Below are 12,268 nucleotides of genomic sequence, written 5' to 3' on the forward strand. Positions count from 1 at the left end.
CATGTGGAGGGAATCACATTGTTCTTACTGTGGAAAAGTACAGTAACAAGATGGTGGTTGGAGTCATATGGACAAGTCACATGTCCATGCATTTTTGCCCAGTCATTGCAGGAAGCCGTTACCTATACTTCAGATGGAATGTTTGCAGGACAGTCCATTCGTATAGATGGACATCTCCCCTGGTCCATTGACAGTTAAGTGTTTCTTGATTAGCCAGTTAATTTGAATAGTCCCTTCAAGATGTGCAGGCTAAATACCTTGTGGATGTTACCCCAGGAGCAAACATTTGAAATACAGGTATAGAGCCCATACTTATAACTTCAAATACAAAAGCAATGCATGCATACAGATAGCATAATCATAACCAGCAAATTATAACCGTTTCATAGACACCTCACTTGCCAACCTTTGTACAAGATTTGTTGCAAATATATAACAGTGGTTGCAACAATGATCAATGTGGTCATATTTTTAATCAGATAACATCACATACACAGCTAGCGACTTGGCTATAAGGATCCATATTGAAATAGAGAACAGTATTGGAAAGCAAAATGTCATCTTTAGGTTTCATAAGCAACACTTCATTGAGATGAAAGGGGCAGATCACACCTCTCAGAGGTATTGTTTCAGACCGGTACAACCTCAGGCAGACAGCACTGCCTCAGGTGCACATGGTTCAAGGTTTTCTTCACGCCCATTAAAGCTAGAGACATAACTGGAAGGTGTTAATGGCTGTCACCAAATGACTCCTTGATCTACAGCTCAGACACAGACCTAATTAAAGCCAGTGGGAGTGCTAACCACCATTCACACTGAATGATGAAGCAATTTAATGTCCTTTTGTGTAGTGATAGCTGAAACAATAGGAAGCCACTGCCCAAGGCACTGAGCCTCACAGCAAAGCCAAACACAAGCTAAACCATGGGGTTCACAGGCTTTCCCTAGGATTGATTGCAAATTCAGTGAGTAGGGTGTGACAAGTCCACCCCCCCACGGGTGTTACCTGGAACTGGGGTACCGCTGAGTCCTCTAACCCAGCAGCCTGGGCTCCCTCTCACACTGTGCTGGTTTGACAAGCTGCAGACACTCTCCCAGTCTTACACTTCACCAGCATCAGCACAGAGAGGTAAGCACCCAGCTGCAGTTACAAGCAGGCTCTCTGACTAGCCATTGCACAAACCAACAGTAGAAAGGCTAAAGCCAAGGTCCCCAGGCACGCACCCCCTCTGGAGCATAAATGCCAAATTATACCATCCTGTGCTGCACAGGGAACTGTACAGCGAAAGCTCCTAGAGTTAACCCCCATATCAATGTGGAGAGCAATATGCAACAGCTTCTCTGAGCTAAGATTCCCAAGCTCTTCACTCCAACTCACTGGTTTAGATAAAGCAAAAACAGGTTTATTAGCTACAGAAGATAGATTTTAAATGATTATAAGTGATTACATAGCAAATAAACAAAAAATTAAAACTAAGTCTAAGATACTAAAAAGATAGGATATGAATTAGCAAACTCTCACCCTGGCTGATGATATAAGCTGGCTGCAGATTCTTAAGGCACACGCTGCACTTGCTTTACAGCTTGGGATCCCCAGGTCTTTCATACGCAGGCTAGAAATTCCTTTAGCCTGGGTCCAACACTCTCCCCATTTCAGTCTTTTTTCCTCAGGTGTTTCCAGGAGTCTTCTTGTGTGAAGTGTGAAGAACAACAGATGAGAGGGATAGCTCAGTGGTTTGAGCACTGGCCTGCTAAACCCAGGGTTGTGAGTTCAATCCTTGAGGGGGCCATTTAGAGATCTGGGGAGTTGGGGATTGGTCCTGCTTGGAGCAGGGGGTTGGACTATATGACCTCCTGAGGTCCCTTCCAACCCTGATATTCTATGATATCACTCCCTACCTTATTTAGCATTAGCATACGGCGGGAACCCTTTGTTTCAAAACTTGGTTCCCAAACCGGTTTGTGGAAAAATACTGTCATCCCAAGATGGAGTCCGGAGACATGTGGTCTGGTCACCTGCCTTCATAGTGTTATCGTTGCCATTACTTACAGGCTGGCCAAAATGCCCACAGGAAGGTTAAGGAATTCCACAGTCCATTGTCTTTGCTGATGGGCCATCAGCCCCTGCTGACTTCTTCATTGTTGTACCTGAAAGGCTGGCTGTGGGTGTTTTTCAGAGTAAACCCATTTGAAATACAGATCCCTAGTCAATATTAATGACTTCAGATACAAAAATAATACATGCATGCAAATAGGATAATCATATTCAACTTTTCCCAATGACACCTCACTTGACTTATCTTGTACAAAATGCATCATAATTATGTCATAAATCATATCATAATAATAATAATAATATTCCTATGATGAATGTGGGCTACAGTGTCACATATGTAAGTATTAGGCCTTTGTCTGCAGCCATATTGTAAGGCCTAAAGCCTAAGGCCGTCATCTGAATTTGAATCTTTCATTCAAAGTTGCAAAACTGACAGACACTTTTTGCCAGACACAAGTAACTAGTGTTGTTTGGCTTTGGTATTTAGCATTTAACCCTTAAGGTACCTCAATGCTTTATAAAGTTCAATATCATTTTAAAGACCAAAGTCGTGGCTGCAGCAGGGCAGTCAAACCCAGGAGAATGGGGAGAAATTCTGGATTTTTTTTTTTAATTTTAATTTTTTTTTTTTGGTAAAAAAATAGTAGATAAGAGCTGTAGTAAAACAATAAGAAATTAAAAAAGACAGTGCCCCTCTGGAGCAACAGCAGGGGTGAGGTGCACAAAAAAAGAAAAGAGAAAAAGCAACATTAGAAACACAGCCTTAAGGTGGGTCTGAGTAATCAGACTGTCACTTTGATAAAGGTACATGAAAACTCTGTGAGCACAAAAGAAACAGTTACACCTTTTGTAAAAATTGATATAGCTAATATAATGTTATAGAAGTTAAGCTATGAAAGGAATGTGCATTTTTCCCAGGACATGTGCAGTGTATATTGTAGCAGGGGTAAAAGAAATGCAAACAAAACATGCTACTTAATTAAAATCCTATTAGGGCTCCAAAGGGATCCAAAATAGGTTGTGTTTTCTTTTTCAGATTGCTGTGTGTTTTGGAAGCAGGAGTTGAAAGTGAAAAGAAATCAAAACTCTGGTGGAAGTTGATTGTGTCCCTTTTAAGACTGTCTCTGAGCTGCTGATGGCTTTGGATCCAAAAGCAAGCCAGAAAGGGTCTGTGTTAATGCAAATTACCTAACTGATAGAGGAAGGAGAGAACTGCCCATAAATGGCAACACAAAGGAGCTGCAGATAATGAACATACCTGGTCAGCAAACAAACTACCTGAAACCAAAAGGCTCAATGGAAAAGAAGTCAAAACTAAAAATAAGAGAGGGACAGGTTAACCATAAGTAGAAAAATATACTTTTGTTTTGGTGTATGCAGTGCTGAAATCTGAAGACAGGTATAAAAGAGGCCTGCTTATATGCATGGCACCCCGACCTTTTAATTCACCAAAACCCCAAAGATATAATTAAATTAAAAAACCTATGCAAAAATTTCAAGAGAACATTGAACACACTGGTCTTAAAAACAAATTGTCTAAAAAAGGCATGGTATAATAAGATACTTTAAATAGATTTGATGTTAATATTAAATGTTGGTATAAATTTAATGTTAATAAGTACCCCTGTAACAATGTATAGTGTGTATGATTTTTGAAAAAATCTTTAAGGTCATATGGTAATGATGCTTCTCAGCTATTACCTGTGAATAAGCTTAAAGCTTAGCACAGCAGAAAATATATTACAAACTTGGTCTGCTGTATAAGAAGAGAAACTGAGGTACACCACCTCATAAATTTAATAACTGAGCAGTGGGATAATTTCCCCATAACCCGTAAAAGATAGAAGCCATTGAAACCTGGCCTGCGTATAGAACAAAAACACAGGGAAGTATGCAGATAATTCCTCTGTTTTGCCTGCAATCGGCAAGGGTATTTGTAAAAGAAAGGGATATTTTAAGCAATAATCTTCCACCCCAAAAGGGGTAGAAACATGTTCTTTTTGTCTTTCATAAAATCAGGAAAAGCTGGTACCAGCTGAAGAGCAACCCAGAATACCATGGATCTACTGTTGCGACAAATATTGTGTTTTGTGTTTTGTCTTGTGTTGTTTGTCTTGTTGCTAGCATTGTTGTGTATTGTGTTACAAAAAAAGAAAATACTGCATTAGGCAGAAAAGGATTAATAAGCTTTTTAACTGTATTTAGAGAAACCAGTGTTGCAGACAGGGCTGTCCCTACCCATAGGCAAAATATGCAGCTGTGTAAGGCACCAGGAAATTTGGGGCACCGAGGCCAGAGCTGGATTCAGTGGTTTTGGGGGAAGCAGAATCAGGGCAGAAAACTCCTAGCCCATGATCTCTTTTTGGCCCACAGCCTGAACTTGGCCTGTAGGGTTTATTTTTGTTGTCTGGAGTAAAAGAAAATGAAATGGAATTTCTGAGCCATTCCTCCTGATAAATACTTGTATTATTGTGTCAAGTGAGTGAGAAATTCCCAAGACATCATTCCTGGTCTACAGTACCCACTGCAGTAGGGCAGGGCTGGACGCTGGTCAGCACCCACTGCAGGGGGCCAGGGCTGGGCGGTAAGGGCAACTACTAGAAGTGGGCCAACACCCAAATATATGTATATGTCTAATATGTGATTCTAAATGGCAACAACTGGCACCTATTATCCAACCATCTTCCCCCTCCCCCAAGAGGCGCCGTCTTTCTAAGTTGCCAGGGGGGTGCTCGACCCTCTCTCCACCCCAGGCCCTACCCCCACTCCACCCCTTCCCGCTCCACCCCTACACCACCACATTTCGCCCCAACCCCTGAGCATCCCCTGCCCTTGCTCCTTCCCCTACCACCAGCACCTCCTGCAAACCGCTGAACACCACTGTGGATGGGAGGCGCGGGGAGAGAAGGGGAGGAGCTGATCGCAGGGGCTGCCGGTGGCTGCTGAGCACCCACTATTTTCTTTCCGTGCGCAATGGCCTGTGATGGGATGTTAGATGGGGTGAGATCTGAGTTATTCCAGAGAATTCTTTCCTGGGTATCTGGCTGGTGAATCTTGCCCACATGCTCAGGGTTCAGCTGATCGCCATATTTGGGGTCGGGAAGGAATTTTCCTCCAGGGCAGATTGGAAGAGGCCCTGGAGGTTTTTCGCCTTCCTCTGTAGCATGGGGCACGGGTCACTTGCTGGAGGATTCTCTGCTCCTTGAAGTCTTTAAACCACAATTTGAGGACTTCAATAGCTCAGACATAGGTGAGAGGTTTTCTGCAGGAGTGGGTGGGTGAGATTCTGTGGCCTGCGTTGTGCAGGAGGTCGAACTAGATGATCATAATGGTCCCTTCTGACCTTAATATCTATGAATCTATGAGTCTAGAGTCAGTGCCTATGTCCCGCCCCCATGTGTTGTTCCTCCCTGAGGTTGCAAGGGTGCTATCACAAAGGGGAGTCTGGGTGGTCCTACAAACAAAGGCCAAAAGTTGCTAAAACAGGTGCCCAATATACAGGCACTTAAATAAACTGCCTAGCTCCCCACTATGTCAAGCATCTGCAGCTCTTACGGACTCTGCTGGGAGCTCCTCAGGGCTCAGTCAGGCCATAGGTGTTGGCACCTGAAAATGGAGCTCACACTCGAACTTCAGGTGCCCATTTTCTGAAACTTTTGGCCAAAATTTTCAAAACAAACTTCGGGGTGGTTTGTGCACGTGTCCTGTCTCTCCCTACGCACCACGTACCTGCCAGTGCAGCGTCCCACCCTGAGTTCAGGTTATGTCTCTGCAGCAAAGTGCTGGGGAAGGACTAGATTTCCCAAGCTAGTCTGAACTCAACTAGCACAGATAACAAGAGCAGTGAGTCCGTACAGCGTGGGTGAGCAAGCCCAGTACATACCCATGATCTGTGCCAGGCTTGCACTACCTAGAATCCAATGCCAGCAGGGACCATAGTGATCATCTAGTGAGTCTGACCTCCTGTATAGCACAGGCTGGGGAACTGCCCCAAAATAATTTCTAGAGCAGATTTTTTAGAAAAACATCCAGTCTTGATTTGAAAAAAGTGTTTCATTGAGTTATTTACACTCCTTAGCCCTAATTAAAAGAACATATATTTTAATTTCAGTGCCTTGAAATTCCTCAAAGATCTGTGCAATGGTTCTTGAAATATGCTGGGAGCAGAATGCACACCAAATTGCATTCCTTTACATTTTTAATCTCCAATTGGTAAAAGTCACTAGCTTAGAGCTTGGCTCATCTACCTTTACTTGCCATAGTGTATGTGCTACATTTAATACGAGAGCTATTTTTCCTTCTTGGAGCTTAGGTCTTCAATAGTTAAATAATTAACTTCTTTAATAGTGTTCATAGGCTATGTTGCTATTTGAAGGGCTGATGTGAATCATGTGGATGAATGCATTTCTGAACTTTCTTTGGCTTTTCATTCACAATCACAGAATTACCCCAGTTTGCAAGTGGCTTTGCCTTTTCAATGACTCCCAGTGTTTGCATATAAGCAGGTTTGATTTTTACTGTATTTTGTTGGGAAATTCGATTTTTCTTGATGTGAGGGTCACTGGAAAGACTGATCTGTTTGACCTCCAGTGGAGTTCTCCTTCCCTGGAAGACATTGTTTGATTTCACAGGTGCCTAGGCCTCATGTAAGCTCTCTGCACAGGGTGAATTTCACCCAGCATATGACAATTACACTTACAGAAATGTCTGTGTAAACAACTCTACCGGCAGTCATCTCTTTAGCCTAACACAGACAGAACACCTCTTACAACCTGGAATGTGATTGAATCACATGAGTTTTTTAATGGTCTTTTTCTGCAGAACATTTAACTTCACTGTATTACTAGGTGCATTGGACATGGGAGGTTGTGGGCGGGGTGGGACACAGAGAGAATGTGGGTGGGACCAGAAGTGGATCACTCTGTACAGGAGCTGGCATTTAGCAGACAGACAGTGCAGAAGAGCACCTGGCACTAGTGGTAGTCATTGTGTTTGAGCTGCCTCTTCATCCAATATTTGCTGCTACAGTTTTTGCATACTATTCCCCAGCGGCGGCTGACTCTGAGGGTCCATGTGGCTGGCCCTCTCCAATTAAATCTCCTCTTCTTTCTTCCTTTCTTTCTTTCAACTGCACAGTGGGGCGCACAGCAGGGCCTGGGAGACCCTGCCCTTTGCGGTGCTGCAGCACAGAGGTCAGTCAGAGGAAGGGCTGGCAGCACCAAGCAGCCCAGGGAGTGCGGCCCAGGGAGGGGTGCACCGTTTCACTCCCCCTTCCGTTGAATGTGCAGCTCTGCACTGAGATCAGAGCAGGCTCATTGGCTGCCCTCTTGGGACTCGTTCAGGGTAATCAAAGCATCCGGAGCAGATCTCCCTCCCCTCTGCAGGAGCAGCGCCAAGGGCTGGGGGAGAGCTGTGGCTTCGGGAGTGAGGAGCCAGCCAGCCTGTGAGGCCTGTGATCAGGGAAAAGGGGACGTGAGGAGTCTGTGACCTGGCAATGGGAGAAGGGCAGCTTGTGACCCAGCGGAGCGGCTAAAATGGGAAGGAGAAGGTCTGCCAGCTGGTGCAAGAGGGGCAAGGCAGAGAGCCCAATGTGGGGCAAACAGGCTGGGGAGCAGAGGTGGGAGCTATTGCTATCAGGGAGACAAGAGACCCATGCTAGCTGGCTGGTGGATTTTATTTGGGAGACCAGAAATGAAGCTCCCAGCCATGCCCACAGAGCACTTGGAGTGCTGCAGCCGCAGGGGGTTTAGGCTGCATGGTACCAGCCCTGCTCTTGCGGTGCCAATGGGGGCACTTTTGACAGGCCTGCAGCTGCCCTCCTTTCAATTCACACTCCCATTGTTACACCCACAGCTGCAAATCTGAGGCCTCTAACTCCTATTCTCTGTGCCACAGGAGCAGCCGCTCTGAGCCTGTGGCCCATGATCTGCCGTGCTAGAGCTCCCACGGAGCAGCCAGTATTAACTTTTCAATCAGAAAGAAGAGATGGTAACTCCACCCCCAGGCTCCCTTGCTGGCATCTGCACAGGCTCCTGGTCAGGCCCGTGGGAGCCACAGGATATGTCTGCACCGCGTTGCAAACCCAGTTCTGTGGGACCCGGTGTGATGGGATGTGCTACTCCCTGCTCAGTGGCACCTGCTCCTGGCCACTCTGGGGATGAGCTCCACCAGGGCGACACCCTTTCTGCAGCTGCACTCATCTCTTTGCCTCTCTCTCTCTCTCTCTCTCTCTATCTGCAGCCCCTCTCGTGTTCCAGGAGCTGCTGCTTCCTCTTCATGACTCGGCCCTTGGCCTGCTCACAAAGTGGTTTCGCCTTCCAGGGGCATCTTTCAAAGCAGCTTCAGGCAGCCCTCAGGCCCGCAGCCCTGTGTCACACCTGCAGTGACTCTGGCAGACTTTGTACCAAGCGCCCTTAGCAGCACCACTCTGTAGTGCCTGGCAGGGGAACCGAGGCCTGCCCTCTACTTGGGACTACACTCCGGGGCCCTGTAGGTCTGCATCAAACCCACCTTACTGCTCTCACTCCTGCACTTCCTTCTTCCTCACCTCAGGGAGAGGGACTGCCAGCTTCCTCCCTCCTGCCTCCCACAGTTACCAGCCTTCTGGTCTTATAGAAGCTGTGCCTGTTCCCTCACAGGCGAGCTTCCTTCTAACTAGCTTCCTCCACACAGCTGACATCTCCCCAGTTTGCAGTATAACTGACTGATTGGGCCCACTTGGCCTAATTCAGTTCTTGCAGGGCCGGTGTGGGGACTACACCCCATCACACCCCGGCTGTGGATTCAGTGTTTCCAAGCCCGCGCTGGAACCTCCACACTGCATAGTAAACCTGGGTTTACAATTGCCGGCCCCAGGACTCCCAGCCGTGCTAATGCATCAATACTGCACCACACAGACCTTTTGACGCGGGTCTGTGGCTTGGCTGCATCCACACTGCAAAACTACAGGGCTTGGTCCAAGTCACAGCAGGACCCGGGCTCTGACCCACCCCCCTAGTAGGCCCTAGGACCTGAGTCAGACTGATTTGTGTGTGGACAGAAGTGGGGGCTGGGCTCAAATCTGAGTCAGAGCCCACTTAGTGTGCAGTGTGGACGTACCCACAGGGTCTTGGGCACACTGAACATATTGGGGGCTTCTCCATTCCAGCTGCCCTTTATTAAGGTCAAGCTGAATACAGTGGTGTTGGAGCTGGGGCTTATGCTGCCCTCAGGACACAGCACACTGAAAAGCCAGCAGGACGGGACTGGGAGCCCGGCAGGGGGAGGGTCTCTCACTGTAGTATGGAAAGGTGCAGACCCCGGCTGTAGTGCGGTGCTATTTGTGTGGCATCCCATAGAGGGAGTCACAGCACGTGCAGTGTTTGAACTGCATTGCCTGGGGATTGACTATTTACTCCAACAGGCTTTCTGTGTCATGTCATGTGGCCGTCACCCCCATAGTGTGGAGGGCACGGCTGGGCTGGGCTGTGGAATGGGCACGCACGCATGGGATGTGCACAGCGTGCTCTCTCACCCACTAGCTCCTCCTGAGCTAGCTGGGCCCCTCCACCCGGCGGGATGCAGTAACAGAGTAGCCTGCCACCCCACAGGTTTTCAGTGCTGCTCCGTGCCCAGCTCTCCCGCTGCCACTCACCATGCACCACTCTGCATGCCCGTTCCCAGCCTACATGGTCCTCTCTCCCTCCTTCCCCAGCGCTCCCAGCCAGCGCTCCTGGCCCTGCCCCGCACGCTGTGCCTGCTGTCTCTGGGCTCGGCGCCTGCCCTTCCCCCATTGCACTCTGGCACTCTCACGGCTCACAGGAGCTCAGCTTTGACTAACATCCTCCCTGGCAAAGCCCCCGGAATCCTGAGCGACGCTTGGTCCCTGTTGCTGCAGGGCATTGCTGTTGCACTAGTGTTTGGTTCATGCTAAATTAATCTGCCTGTAAGTTCCATGCCGTTGGTTTTGAAGAAGTGCTGCTCTTCATTGTCATTGCGCTCCCTGGCAGCAGCTTTCCTCTCCGAGTCCCGGGGCTGGCACTGGGCTCATGGGAGCCGGCAAAGAGAGCAGACCGCCCCCCAACGCGTATTAACTCCGAGACTGCTGGAACGCTCCAGACTGTCCAGAGGACGCGAATCCCTCAGGGCAGAGGGGGATGCACTGGGGATGGAGGCCTCCGGAAAGCGGCTTGGGCACATGGCCTCCCCCTAGTTTGCAGCTGCTAAACTGCATTGCAAGAAGCAAAAGGTTCATTAAACTGGCAAATGTCCATGTAAGTTGTTGCTATGAGGGCTGCTATGGGTAACAACTGGTCTGTGCAAAAGTGACTGGGAGCCAGAGACTGGGGAAAGGAGGTGAGCAATAAGGAAAGAGAGGGAAAATGGGGGCTGAGGAAAGGGAAATGAGAAGTGGGGTTGGGAATGGAAGGGAGGCCAGGCTATGGAGAAGGAGAGGGAGATGGGAATGGGGGGAGAGATGGGGGATGGGAAGGGAGGCGGCGGGGGATGGGGAAGTGGAGGTTAGGCAATGGAAAGGGGTAGATCTATGCGGATCATTATGGTAAGGAAACAGCATATGTGGTGGCCCCCTTTCTGCTGCATAGGATATCCCCTTGGAGATCATGGGTCCCCACGTGTTGTGTGCCATGGGTTATGTTACACAGTTGTTTTTAGGATATCTCAGTCATAGAATCATAGAATATCAGGGTTGGAAGGGACCTCAGGAAATCATCTAGTCCAACCCCCTGCTCAAAGCAGGACTAATCCCCAATTTTTGCCCCAGATCCCTAAATGACCCTGGGTTTAGCAGGCCATTGCTCAAACCACTGAGCTATCCCACCCTCCAGTCATAGAATCATAGAATATCAGGGTTGGAAGGGACCTCAGGAGGTCATCTAGTTCAACCCCCTGCTCAAAGCAGGACCAATCCCCAATTAAATCATCCCAGCCAGGGCTTTGTCAAGCCTGACCTTAAAAACTTCTAAGGAAGGAGATTCTACCACCTCTCTAGGTAACGCATTCCAGTGTTTCACCACCCTCCTAGTGAAAAAGTTTTTCCTAATATCCAACCTAAACCTTCCCCACTGCAACTTGAGACCATTACTCCTTGTCCTGTCCTCTTCTACCACTGAGAATAGTCTAGAACCATCCTCTTTGGAACCACCCTCAGGTAGTTGAAAGCAGCTATCAGATCCCCCCTCATTCTTCACTTCTGCAGACTAAACAATCCCAGTTCCCTCAGCCTCTCCTCATAAGTCATGTGTTCCAGACCCCTAATCATTTTTGTTGCCCTTCGCTGGACTCTCTCCAATTTTTCCACATCCTTCTTATAGTGTGGAGCCCAAAACTGGACACAGTACTCCAGATGAGGCCTCACCAATGTCGAATAGAGGGGAACGATCACATCCCTCGATCTGCTGGCTATGACCCTACTTATACATCCCAAAATGCCATTGGCCTTCTTGGCAACAAGGGCACACTGTTGACTCATATCCAGCTTCTCGTCCACTGTCACCCCTAGGTCCTTTTCCGCAGAACTGCTGCCTAGCCATTCGGTCCCTAGTCTGTAGCAGTGCATTGGATTCTTCCGTCCTAAGTGGAGGACCCTGCACTTATCCTTGTTGAACCTCATCAGATTTCTTTTGGCCCAATCCTCCAATTTGTCTAGGTCCTTCTGTATCCTATCCCTACCTGCCACCATATCTACCACTCCTCCTAGTTTAGTATCATCCGCAAATTTGCTGAGAGTGCAATCCACACTATCCTCCAGATCATTTGTGAAGACATTGAACAAAACCGGCCCCAGGACCGACCCTTGGGGCACTCCACTTGATACCGGCTGCCAACTAGACATGGAGCCATTGATCACTACCCGTTGAGCCCGACAATCTAGCCAACTTTCTACCCACCTTATAGTGCATTCATCCAGCCCATACTTCTTTAACTTGCTGACAATAATACTGTGGGAGACCATGTCAAAAGCTTTGCTAAAGCAAGAAACAAAACCTCCACTGCTTTCCCTTCATCCACAGAACCAGTAATCTCATCATAGATGGCAATTAGATTAGTCAGGCATGACCTTCCCTAGGTGAATCCATGCTGACTGTTCCTGATCACTTTCCTCTCGTGTAAGTGCTTCAGGATTGATTCCTTGAGGACCTGCTCCATGATTTTTCCAGGGACTGAGGTGAGGCTGACTGGCCTGTAGTTCCCAGGATCCTCCTTCTTCCCTTT

Source organism: Lepidochelys kempii, chromosome 8, assembly GCF_965140285.1.
Source record: "Lepidochelys kempii isolate rLepKem1 chromosome 8, rLepKem1.hap1, whole genome shotgun sequence".
Classification (NCBI taxonomy): Eukaryota; Metazoa; Chordata; order Testudines; family Cheloniidae; genus Lepidochelys; species Lepidochelys kempii.